The sequence below is a fragment of the Lissotriton vulgaris genome, chromosome 1_1 (assembly GCF_964263255.1).
Source record: "Lissotriton vulgaris chromosome 1_1, aLisVul1.2, whole genome shotgun sequence".
NCBI lineage: Eukaryota > Metazoa > Chordata > Amphibia > Caudata > Salamandridae > Lissotriton > Lissotriton vulgaris.
The window spans coordinates 214,933,897-214,947,760 of record NC_141685.1 but is presented as its reverse complement, the minus strand read 5'-3'; the positions used below and the strand labels follow the sequence as shown (position 1 = coordinate 214,947,760).

Here is a 13,864-nt window from a genome sequence, read left to right as displayed (position 1 = left end):
TTTGCTGCTCGGCGGTGGCGGGTGGCTGCGGTACCCCGGCTCCATACCGCTGGGGAACTGCTGCGCTGACTGGCTGACCCAGGGAGCGCGGAGGAGGATTCAGCTGTCCAGGTCGATGTTGTGGTCGACTGCGTGTCCCCCTCCTCCTGGGCCACCAGCCGCCGATATTCGGCGACAGTCGCCTCAAGCCTCCGCGCCGGGTCCTTTTAGCCAGCTCCTTCTGTGTTGGTTTGGAAGGAGCATCTATATGAAGAAAGAAAGACATAGTCTGTAACCAATGCCATTTAATATTAACACAAAATGATTCAGCATAAAGTTGTGTCACAGTGGAACTTGCAACTTGCAAGCGCAGTACATAACTATTGTGGCCAGTATCTATCTAACCTCCAACTTCTTCATCCTTGCTTTGCTCTAACATTAGTGGGAGTTTAAGGAATCAATTCTACGAGCACTATGGACTCACTCCATTAGAGTCGACTATGACAGTACACCAGTCTTATTCTTCTTCTTCTCTCTTGCTTACCAAAATTGGTACCTTATCTTCTGCAAGCCGGCATAATGCCAGCGCAGTCAACTTGCACCCGAGAAAAACAGACGCCCGCCATGTTGAGTGAGACAGACTTGCGTTACTGTACCAGTCCAGTACATGCAGGTGGTGATGCTCTTACTTTTCTATTACGGGTGGCACTGAGAATACTCTGTTACAAGGGCTACTGCTTAATTAATTTAACTTTCACCCTACAGTGCCAATGATTACTAGAAAAGGAAAATGAAGAAGATAAATAATCTGATTATCTATCACTGCACATGGTATGTATTTGCTTACATATGGGATGACTTAAGGTGCGTTGCTTTTTATTGAGTGAACAGTGATACATCCACACATGAATGACCAAGTTCTACTAAACTTATTAACAGAGGTAGTGAGTGGCCATCGTAATAGCCGGATGTATGCTGTGCTTGCAATACAAACTACTGCTACTATTCATGGTAGTATTCGGACAAAATTAAAACTTCTTTTCCTTGCCTTTCCTACACTGGGACGGACGTGCGGGTGCGGTGTTACATGCTCTTCAAAGTAACACTTAGTTCATCCAGTGACCGTCTACTCTCTCTAGATACACATATGCTATCTAAGAGTCAGATAGTACCATGATCCTGGCATCCATCCATTCAAACTATATGTCCATCATTCTTCTTCATGTCTCTCATCTGGACAAACCTTACGTTTTCTCACGGGAAAACAACCTTTTCATTTTATTTGGGAAACCACAAGCCATACATCCGTGCTTGACTTGCATTTGAATTTCAACCAAAGGATATATTGTGCACACATACAGTTTCTGTTTCACCCACCCAGGCTGTTCTCCTTCCACCCATCCTTGCTTCATCCTTTACCCAGCCATGCATCATATTCCTTCCCAGCCACCTTGGGCACCAATCAAACATGTATCATTCTTCTTTGTCAGTCATAATTACTTTTAACTTGCTCGTCCTTCCACACTTACTTACACCCTTCTTTCGCTTTTCGTTCATCCCATCCATCAAGTTCATCTCAGATCTGATTTGGATTCTCAAAAAAAAATTCACAGCTGAGTTGAAGTGAATTTAGAGGAGGCTAGTACCTGGTTGATAAAAACGTTGTTCTAAATTTGAAAGTCTTCTTAACAGTATAGTAACTTAACTGTAGAACATATATACTACACCCGTGCAGAGAGCACACTCTGCAGTCTGCAATCTCAATAAGTAAGGAATATAAGAGCTTACACTGCCCGCCACTACCGTGGCAACCCTCACAGCAGTTTCCTCCGGCGCTTGCACCACCTCCTCCCCAGAAGTGTCCTCCTCCACCTCCACGCTGGCCCCGGCACCAGATGTTCCACCTACAAAGTACATTTAAGAATGTTAGATGTCATAGACTTACACCACTCACTAGTATTTTGTCTAGGAATGAAGAAATGTGAATACAGAAACCAATCTAATAATTTGTGACTGTCTACTCTAAAGTAAAAATGTCCCTTTTTCCAGGGAAGGGTGTTGTCTTGCTGCACTTTTTGGCACAATTGATGAATGCTTGCTTTTTAACACGCACCATTTTTCTCATAACAGACAGAAGTTTCACTTCTAAGAACAAGAGCAAGATCAGATCATCATCACTAGGACGGAGTGACCAAAGATTCAGCAACAAAAAGAAAAATTAAAGTTCAAACAAGGTGAGGGCTCGGCTCGCCCACAATAAATGTGTGAAATAAATCACTAAGCACTTTTCCATTTTTACTCAACTGTTTATGTTTTATGACAAGCTTGATTTTAATAAATGTTTTTATAAATAGACTCGGTGGTTTTTGGTCAAGAGTGACTGAGCAAAAGGTTTTGCAATTTGCAAGCATGAATCCGTGCCTCTGACACTTCTGGACTCTGACTCCGTACTCTTGTCCTGCGTTGGATAATCATCATTGGGGATCAATCAACGATGAATTCGGAAGCTAAATGACTCTGCCACACTATCTAGTCAGTAAGGAGATTGGGGGTTCTTCAAAGTCTGATTTCACTGAGGTATGTGGAAAGTCTACCTGTGCCTATTATAATTGATAAACAATGCACTATTTAGTGTCCATAGTTCTGTTTGTGCAGATTTGTCCCTGCAAAAGTAGTAGTATGGATTGTCCTCCTATCGAAACCAAAAGTAAAGTAGTATCTTATTCTTTCTTGGTGGTCATTCACATTTTATTGGTGGGAATTGTCAAAGCATAAACATTTAGAAGACTTGAAAAGACATTATGGACAATCCCAGAGGACTGCATTCAGTGCATAGAGCTATTGCTGACTAGAATGGGAGTTTCGTTTAACACCTTTTGCCAAATGTGCAATCTTAGTTAGCTACACAGACAGACTAAAAGGAATAATCTAGTAATACCACAGGGAGTCATAGTAGAGGCAGGATAAGAATTTAGATACAGTCTACCAGAAGATCAAAGACGATTTAGAAAAAATCAAATGAGGAACGCTAGAAAAAAATAGGTAATCTATATTAAAATTAAAACTTACCGGGGCCAGCAAAGGAGCCCTCGCCTGACCGATCCTGGCCTTCTACAGCAGCAGCAGCCGATACCACCTCCTCCTCTGTCCTCTTGCCCCTGGGGGGAGCTGATGTACAACATGAAAGAAAGAAAGACCCAAAAACATGGATGATTGTTGTCAACCAAATCAAACATTTCAAAAGAACAATAACAAAATATTTTGGCGAAATAGCAAATAGACAACTATTCCACGAGATATATTGACCTATCTCATGTGGTCTACTACGATATTAGTATTGCTTGATTTGCGGACCGTCGACTTGGAAAGTTATGTAACTCACTAAACAAACTACTAAAAAGGTTCGCCTAGGACTGGCAGGCAGCAGTCTGCAGCAGGCGAAGTGACCGACAAACTCCATAGTGATTGCAGATCAGTGACAACACTCAAAAGTTTCCTACTACATTAACCAGTCATTAAAATACTCAAACTATCAATCCACCACCACTATATCTTCTTATTGCCAGGTGTACAAAGGAAGGACTGGACTTGAGTCTGTAGGGGCAGATTTACAAGCCCCTTGCAGCTCTTTTGTTCCGTTGTTGAGTGACTTTTGTGACGCAGTGGCAGAACAAAAGAGGCGCCATGGTGCGGCGTATATTAACAACGTGACGCATATGGGAGATGCATGATGTTGTAAAGCCCTGCGCCATCAGGGGGCGTTCCGGCGCAAGGGAGGTTTCAATCAGTCACTTTTAGGACAATGATGCGTCACTCAAACCCTGCGCCTGCATGAAGCAGACGTATGGCTTGACGCAGCATTGGGGAGATAGGGCACCCCAGAGCATTGCTGGAGCTGCGTCATCGTTGGGACGCATCTCCGGCAATGCGCCGCCTTTACGGCAGAGATGCCTAACGCTTCGGTGACGTTTTGGGCCCATGGTGAACCACATTATAAATACGGCGCACCATGGGTGGTGGTGGCGTGGCGCACAATTACTGGTGCATCCCTGATACTTTGCAGGGATGCGCCGGTAATTGCATATCTGCCCCTTAGTGTCTAGCATTACGCAGTTCTGTAAACTACACTCATACATAAGTTCTCAGGCCAATGAAATGAACACAAAATCGAAAACAAATAAGCATAGTAGCAACGCTACTGAGAAGGAGAGCAGTGCACCTGAAATGCACAGAAGATTTTGAAATATAATTTACCTACAATGTAATCGGCAGCATTATTGCTCTTGGTAAAAAACAAAAATTGGCATATAATAACACACAGAGCAGGAGAAAACAGAGCAGTGATGAAATAGCTACTACTACTCACCAAGCCCGGTGATATCGACGTCGAACAGGTCGAGCAGGTCACGTTCCCAATCCGGGAGATCAGTCCAACGGTGGGTGGCCTGGTTGTAGGTGCGCCGGACCCGAGAGTGTTCATACATGGCACGGCACACCTTCTCCCACCGCTCCCGGAGCCCGTAGCCGCTTGCGATCTTGCCGCCTGCCATGATGGTCCTGGGGAGGCGGCACTGTACATAGAACACTAGTGCGGCCACCTCCTCCGCGCTAAATATCTCTCGTGGCATCACTAGCTCCCCCCTCAAACGCCCACACGGGAGCCGGGCACGGGGTGCGGAACCCTTCCCCTTCTCGCGCTGCTTCCTGGCTTCCTTTACCATGGTCTGGGCAGAAAGGAAGGTAAATAATAAATAAGAAATAGAACAGGGAAGAAGAAAAGAAAAGAGTTTAAAAAAGTAGTTTAAAATTAACCAAAAGTAGCAGAAAACACAAAAATATAGAGCTAGAAAAATAGAGGGATAGATAATAAGTAAAATAGATCAAAAAAACTTCAAACAAGCAAAGGATGGCAGAGATTGAGAGAGGATACAGAAAGCATGCCCAGAACCATAGCAATGAATGAAAAACAAGATTTCCCCCGCGATCACACGCAAACTTGTACTAGCGAGCAGCACACTTTGCGAGATTACACATAGCGCCCGGTAACGGAAATACGTCACGCAAACAAGATGGGCGCGCCCATGTACGACCGCTAGGGTAACTTTGCGTTGTTGCGCTACCAGCGGCTTGCGAAAATGCAAAAAACCACGCAAACTAACACGCCGCAAAAAAACAAATTGCATATTCGCACAAATTTGCGGCTTCCAAATTCGATCTCGGGCACATTCGCACCCCGCGAATTCCGCGAAATTGTAGAAAAACGATTTTTGCAAAACTGAAAGCACTCAGCAGGTGCAAAAGTTCAAGCTCATCATTAGTAACAATTCCTTGTAGTGCTTCCTGAGGGGCCTCTCCAGAGTTCAGTTGCCTACTTGCAACTATTCTATGACCCTGCTCTGACCCTCACAGCAGGCTCAGATAATAGCTACAAGTATGCCACAAAGGTCCTGTTAAAATAAATTACACTGCAACAGAAAGCATTTACTGATAAGGAAGCAGGTGCCAGACTGGAAGTTCAAATTCAGTGAGAAATTAATCAACCCCTAATTCATTCATGTCAGTTGAGTCAGGTCAGGTGTGCTAATGAATTTTGCAAAACTGAAATCACTTAGCAGGTGCAAAAGTTGAAGCTCATCATTAATCAGGAAGCACTTACAGCTAAGGAAGCAGGTGTCAGCTCAAATTCAGTGACACATTAATCAGCCCCAAATTAATTCATATCAGTTGAGGCAGGGCAGGTGTGCTTTTCCCCCCATAATCTACAGTGATGATCCAGAGGGTGGCAGTAATGTTCCAGAGGGTGGTATGGGTGAACCAGAGGGTGGCAGTGGTGAAACAGAGGGTACTGTGATGAACCAGACTTAGAAAAACCATGGTCGCGACCGTTGCGACCCGACAAGTAAGTTCTCGTTTGCGAACTGGTAAAAAACCCTCGCGAACTGGCAGAAACCCTTGCGAACACAAAAAAAATCAGCAAATTCCCGAAAGTTCGCGAATTTTGCGGATTGCGAATTTGTGAATACGCAAATTCGCGAATCGTGAATTCGCAAAATTCGCCCATGCTTACTTGTGACGTCCTTCGGAGTATTCTCTGTCTTCCTAATTATGCTGTGCACATAGAGCCTGCTGTGAGCCACTCTGTACGACGCTATTAACATGCCGCCATCTTGCAGTTGGCAATCTCCCACCTGAATAGCTAGAGCGTCAATTTGTCAACCACGTTATTTGCCAACCACGTCTGTTTCTTCCTAACGTGTTCTTCGGTGGTGTGGAATTGGATGCCACATGTCTTCTTATCTTTTCTACGATCAGCTTTCATATCTTGTCAGCTGTTTTCATGCAGTGGGTCATCTGATGATCTATTCAGTCTGAGCATCCGACAGAGGTTTCTGGATGCAGTTTTTGGACACCTGTGCTGAGTGGAAGTCTGTTATGCTATTTTCTACCATCTGGTGACAGAATCTGTTGGTTTTCTTGTCATCTTACTCCTGGACAGTAACTAAGAGTAACATGATTATATACTCTTGTTCATCTGGCGGAACACATATGAGAGACTTATTGGAGCAGCGGGCATTTTTCAGCATGAACTCTGACTTGTTTTTTTTACTAAAAGAACAGTAACACATTTTGTTTTGCTCTAATGCAGTGTGAAAATATTTGAAACTGTGGTTATGATTTGTTTTTCAGTATTTTCTGTCCTGTGGTATGCTGCCATCTAGTGTCTAGCTGGAATTCGACGTTTAGGTAGTAGAAACGAACGATCAATCCACGTTCTCTTAATCTAGTTACAGCATGATCTGGTTGAGATATCGCTCACTGGTGTAGTTTCTGGTTTTACCTTTTACTACAGTATTGGTTTTCTCTTGCTAGTTAAAAAAAGTTTGTATTGTACAGTATTCATGCTTGAGGGATTTAAGCTTACAATTTATTTGTCCCAGCTTCCACCGTTTAAGTTTTGTGTTGCAAAGGACGTCCTTATCTGTTTTTTATTAGTGGGTAGCTGCACTACAATGTTCCCTTATCAGGGATGGACAAGGAAGGATTCCTTTTTCGCATAAAGTGTTACACTTGGCCCCTACATAGGGGCGGAACACTTACTCAGGGTAAGTTTTCCCTTACATGTGGGATGGTCATGGGTTTAGGTACATGCTACACATAGCCCCTTCGCAGGGGTGGGTACTGTGAGTTCTTCTTTTCTCTTTAGGCGTTACACGCAGCCCCTACACAGGGGTGAGTTCATGAGTGTGTCTCACAGGTACAGTTGTTTGTTTAGTAACACTGACACGGGGTATGTTTATCGTGTCTCCGCCGATTAACATAACAGGTAATCCTTACACTGGGTTGGTTTTAGTCATGGGTACGATTCCCATTTACACTTGTTGTTTGGTGACCTCTAAGCGGGGTATGTTTTGGGGATTTCTCCAATCTACATTTCATGAAACCCTTACATTTAGGGAGTTTTGGGTTTATGGGTATGGTTCCCCTACACGAGTGTATTTACATAGTTTATGGTCCCATATTCATGTATAAAGTCTTACTGGACTTTATGGGTTACAGTACCTAGTGATAGTACCTCGTATGAGGGGTGGAAGTTTGGTTTTTAGCTCCTCTTTCACAGCAAATGTTAGTTTCCTTACATGAGGAATCTTGTCAATTGATTTGTTTCCTTTCAGAAGGGATTGTAGTTGCGGGTTTGTTTTTGCTCTCTGCAATATACAAGGAACTTTGTTCATTATATTTATTGGGAGAGGATGGGTTATTTTAATCCATTGATGTTCGTAAGGCATCCATTCTCTCTGTTTTGAATAGCTCTTATCCTCCCGTGATGTTTACTTTATTTCACATCCCTGGGTTTTGAACTATTTCTTGAATTTGTGCATTTCAGTGTATAGTTCTTATTTTGCAGTATTGTTACTTTTTGTTTTCTTTTAAGAGGAAAGGCATGTGTTATGCCCTGCATAGGTATTCTATTTTCCATACTTCACCCTTTCTTCCTGCTGCTCCACCAATGTGCATGTTTACTGTAAAATGTTGGGAATGCAGTGATGCATGGAATGTTGGGTGTCTGTGTGAGTGAGGAATGACAGTTAGAGAGAGAGAGAGGGGCTGAGCAGCAGGCATGCTGCTGCTGGTGGGGTTTGCTACTACAAAGGGTTTCCTACTACCTGGAACTAATGGCTTGACTACTGGCTGATCAACTTATACTTCACCTGTTACCAGCACTACCTGTCTGTTGTACTTACCAACCATCTGGATGTACTTGAACCGACTACAGATTAAAGGTACATGTGAAATCAACTTGGCTACCAGTGCCTACTTCTACCAGAGAGTACAGCAAATAGGCTTTTGGGGGCCATAGCAGCCCCCCCTTCACCAGGAGGCCTCCAGATGGGGACCCATGGATGTACCCATGGGTTCCCCCTTTCCAACAATGCACAGTGTGGCAGGCACAATTGGGTGCCCGCCACAGGAAGCAAGGTTTTTCCAACAACCCATTTTTCAATGGAAGCCAGTGTTGTTGGTCGAAACACAGGCTCCCATTAAAGTCAATGGGAGTCCGACCGAATGATGTTCGGAAACATCGTAATCGGTCGATCTGACTCCCCGAATACGATTTGGTCGGAAACCATTCTGACATTAAGTCGGTCAGAATGCTTTTCAAACGATGACATAATCGGCCCCTAAATGAATTACAATTGATTTAGATTTTTAATTTAGTTGTTGTTTTTTAACTGTAGACATTCTTTTTTCATAAATATACATTTTAAATGTTTAAAAACATACAAATCTCATATACACCAAGGTAAAGTATATGACGTTTTTTTAATGTAATTAAACACATTTTAGTTTTTTTATTATTTTTGGGGGTATTACGGGACCTTCACGGGTCCGCAAACATAGTTGGGACTACTACTCCATGGTTTTTAATCCTGATCACATGATCGGAATGAATCAGGTACAGTCCGACTCCACGGATTTGTCAAATATTTTATAAATTGTCTCAAATAAGTACACACCTCTGTTTTCATTAATGACATCAGTGTAAACAATTAACCAGTATATATAAACCACCTTATATCTGGTTTTCAGCAAGGTTGCCAATTTTACGAGTTTTGTGATTACTCAAATCTACCCAATGGATTTATGGATTTGCTTGAAATGACACCCAGCCGTTATCTTTTGATTGGATATATGAGCACCCCACCCATGCACATGGAAAACCATACCCAAAAACAGTTTGTTCCCCAGTGAAGTCTATAGAAGGAGGATTGAGAACCAGTGGTGCTCTGAAGTTACATCTTCTGTCCGGAATGAACATCAACTACCTGTTGAGAATGAGAAGGAAGATACAGTGCCTTGAAAAACATAAGTGATGTCTGGAAGCAGTTTACTATACCTTCTCTAGAAAATAAAGTAACAGCAAAATATCTGCAGTGCAATATTTGCAGAAAGCGGTCATCCAGAGGCACTTCAAAGAATGTGGACACACCTAAAAACAATTAATGAGAGGGTCCACAACCGGATAATGCAGGAGAAAGCAGGTGCAGCAGGACAGCGACTTCTACAGCAGCCTTGGGAGAACCATCATCAGCTGCAGTCATTACAATACCAATTATTTTGTCCACCTTAAGCTTGGAAGGGTATACTCAGACGTGAGTCCCTTGCTCATTGAGCCATCAGGATTCAAGCAAGCCGGGCCGAAGACGGCTGAAATGCCAGAAACCGGTCCCCGGAAGCTTGTTTCCTTCCCAGTGAAAGAATTGGCTTGGTAGTTTGGTTTGCCCTGTTCCCATGATGCACTGGGCCAGGGACAGACTAATTTGCATATAGCCAGGTTCTGAGCTGGGATGGTGCAGTGAGCTAAAAAACGGTGTTGGATCAAGCCCTGATCTCTTGACTGGGTGAGAGTATTCTGCTTAATTCAGAAACTCTGTCCATCACCACCCCCTGTTGTTTAATTATTTTGTCCACCATAAGCGTGGAAGGGTATACTCAGACGTGAGTCCCTTGCTCATTGCACCATCAGGATTCAAGCAAGCTGGGCCGAAGACGGCTGAAATGTCAGAAACCGGTCCCCGGAAGCTTGTTTCCTTCCCAGTGAAAGAATTGGCTTGGAAGTTTGGTTTGCCCTGTTCCCATGATGCACTGGGCCAGGGACAGACTAATTTGCATATAGCCAGGTTCTGAGGTGGGATGGTGCAGTGAGCTAAAAAACGGTGTTGGATCAAGCCCTGATCTCTTGACTGGGTGAGAGTATTCTGCTTAATTCAGAAACTCTGTCCATCACCACCCCCTGTTGTTTAATTAGTCATTACAATACCAGCTGCTTGCGAAGAATTGAGTGACATGGTTACTCACTGTGCGAAATGCCACATGCTTGTTGCTGTAAGCATGTTTTCTGTGGGTGCATCCTTGGACACATGAAGAAGCATTGCTTCTTGTTGTTTTTTATTTTTTGCTTCCAAGGACCCCTTAATGTATTTTGAAGACTGAAGCCAGTTGCTTCTTTTTATTTGCCCATACTTGCCCTTTTTACTACCCTGTTTGCTTATTGTTAAAAAAATAAAAAAGAAGAAACATTTTCTTTTATTAAATCTTCGAGAAAAATTGGCTCTTTTTTAGAACCACCATTTGGTCAAACAAAGTGCTAACTCTTTGTTTTTAATATTTCAGTGACTGTATCAGTGTGAGAGTGGGTGTGTCAGTGTTTGCATCAGTGTATGCCTGGGTGTGTTATTGGATGCATTAGTGTTTGGCGGGTGTGTCAGTGTGTGCTTTGGTGTACGCCTGGGTGTGTCAGTGTATGCACCAGTGTAAGCATGGGTGTGTTATTGTATTTAATGGTGTTTGGTTAGGTTGTCGTGTCTGCTTTGGTGTATGCTCTGTGTGTCAGTGTCTGCATTGGTGTATGCCTAAGTGTGTCAATATGTTCCTAAATTTGTTATCGTATATATTAGTGCTTGGCTAGGTGTATCAGTATCTTCTTTGGTGTATGCCTCTGTGTATCATTCAATGAATCAGTGTATGCCTGGGTGTGTCCGTGTGTGCTTTGATGTATGCCTGGATGTGTTAGTGTCTGCAATGATGTATGTCTGGGCATGTAAGTGTATGCATCAGTGTATGCCTGGGTGTATCAGTATGTGTCAGTGTATGCCTGGGTGTGTCATTGAATACATTAGTGTTTGGTTGGGTGTGTCAGTTTCTACTTTGGTGTATGCTCTGAGTGTCTATGTCTGCTTTGTTGTATGCCTTTGTGTGTCAGTGTATGCATCAGTGTGTGCCTGCCTATGGCATTGGATGCATTAGAGTTTGGATGTGTGTGTCAGTGTCTTCTTTGGTATATGCCTGGGTGTGTCATTCTATGCATCAGGGTATGCCTTGGTGTGTCAGTGTGCGCCTGGGTGTGTCCTGCTGCATGTTGTAGCTGCACCAATCCTAAACGAGTGTGATGTAAAACCAACAGTGGGTACCCGCAACACTCCCTGGACATTCTGGCAGGCTCGCAAGAACTGTGCCTGAGCCATGGGACCCCATATACATGCACCAGGAAATTGGGGTGTCCCTCTGGTGGTCTGACACATAGGTAATATCTGGCCGGAGAAATTGGAGCCATGACTTGCTGACTCCCCTAGCTGTACCCTTATGCACTTGCCCTAACATCAGTTTTGGATCTCCTGACTAACAGGTTAATCGAATGCACAACAAGTAACATGTCTTCTTCTGTAACCCCCGCTTGTGTTTCAGCCTGTGACCTAGCTACTAAACTGGAAAATCTGAATAATAAGCCAATCTGAAAAGCAGTACCTGAAAGCAGGAAGAACAGACCTTGGGTAAGACACCTAAAAGCTAATATATTCTAGCTACATCAATCGATCTCCTGCTGCCCCAACAGGTGAGCACTAAATGTTCCCATCCCTTGGGTCTTTTTTAAGTCCTTAGTAGGTTCTGTCACCCAACCGACCAGAAAAGTAGACACTTGCTGACAACTGATGACTTACTGCTACCACTGACATGCCCGGCTCCATTTCAAAGTCCAAAATGACAATATACTGGCTGTTTGAAAGAAAACCTCTTTTGGTGGCTTATTGTAGCTGCTCTCCGCTTCCGCTGCTCCTGGAGCACTTATTATTTTTGATACAGAGAGTTTGGCTAAGCATATATGCCAACATTTTACAACAATCAAGTGGGAGATTGTGAAACCAAATTGGGGGAATGTATTCTCCTTATTGGCTTATATTGTTGCAGGGGGATTTATAGGTGGGTGACAGCTAAAATTAGGCATTTTTTGTCTTAGAAAATCTGGAGTCTCCCACCTGAAACAAGTCTGTTGGGATGTATGCTTGACCAAGCCCTTATGATACATAGTAACACATATAGACAATGTAAAGAGCCCTTGTTATTGATGGTACATTTGGACACATAAGCTGGGGGGGAGGGGGGGGGGGGGTCCACTAGCACCTCTACAAGAGATCAGCCCTGAGACACATCTAATGACATGATGTTGGTCTTCCCTCCCCAAGACATAATAAATATCCTTCCATGCCCATCTTCAGCGGTGTGGCACCAGATTGCACCCTGCTCCCTGATCAGCCAAACATTACTTCTGAACTCTAAGCCCAGCTAACTAGCCGGACTTCAGTCCAGGCTTTGGCAAGTCAGTCACCGTACCTGTGGGAATGATGGCTGGATTAATGTTTGTATATCCCTACAAATTCCAGAACGTAGCCTCACAGATATGTGAGGAAAATGTGTGAATTTACCTGAAGATTGACGTTTGCAGCCATTCCAGGTACAAAACATAGTGGGTTACATGCAAGCCATACATCCCTGGACTCCAAAGGGCATCTAGATTTTAGACATGTCTGGATTGGTATTATTTGATTCATGGCAGCTGACCCTGGGTCAAAATACCACAGTGACCGCATCACCAAAATGTGTAAATTTTGTAGCTAAAAACTTGATGCTTCCACATAGCATTTTGGGGCCTTTTCTAAAGCAGATGATAGCCCCAGCTACACAAGTGGGGTAAGAAGGGGGAGAAGTTATGTAAAGCAGAATACTAGCACACGTTATGACCAATTGCATTTCTCCTCATTCGATCCTACCACACCAGCTTCACAGCACCATAAAGTGCTTTATTTGCAACTAACATAACCTGACATGGAGGATGTGACCTCACATGACTGGGGTGGAGGATGTGACCTCACATGACTGGGGTGGAGGATGTGACCTCACATGACTGAGGTGGAGGATGTGACCTCACATGGTTTAGGGATTCCTATTGATATGACAGTAGCTATTAGGCCTGATGAAACAACATAAGCAGATAACAAGAACACCTGGGTCTCCTCTCTGGGGACTGAGTCCCAGGAGATGGGTCACGTGACAGCAGAGCATCTCAGGAGTTCGAGAACTACAAAAGAAACTATGGACGTTGTCACTGGGACCACTGGCGAACACTTACTGACATCCATAAACATATAAAGCACATCAATATATAAATATGAGTTATTATGAATATAGGAAAGATCAAAACTATTCATCATTTGAAATGTTCTATAAAGAGGTCCAGTCTCACCTGTCAGCTGCTCTCTCTGTCTCTGCTCTCACACTGCCCCACTACCTACTGTCTCCTGCACCTGCGTCAGGGAGAGTACAAACACTCACAGGTCATAAAGACGCAAACCAAGTGAACCTTCATCATTGTAGTTATAAATCAGCGAAAGATAAGACTGAACAGCAATAGAAATACCATGAGCTTTATCCTGTGACACAGAGGTGAACTGTGGCTGGAGGGATGACATCATGACGTAGCTGTTCAAAGAACGTGTTTTCGCTTGTTCTGGTATATCCGCATGATCCCAACAAAAGGAGAGGGGCCCTT

At 43.6% G+C, this 13,864-nt stretch overlaps 1 protein-coding gene across 3 annotated transcripts in view; it reads right to left on the bottom strand.

Moving 5' to 3' along the window:
- The window catches only part of LOC147740917 (membrane-spanning 4-domains subfamily A member 8-like), a 244,366-nt gene extending 230,721 nt beyond the window's left edge, over positions 1–13,645 (bottom strand). The window contains exon 1 of one of the 3 annotated variants that reach the window (XM_086952198.1): positions 13,559–13,645. The gene's annotated coding sequence lies outside the window, so the exon portion shown is untranslated. The remainder of the gene's footprint in view (positions 1–13,558) is intronic. The other 2 variants (XM_086952199.1, XM_086952200.1) reach the window with 2 other exon arrangements.
- Between the last annotated feature and the right edge of the window lie 219 nt (positions 13,646–13,864).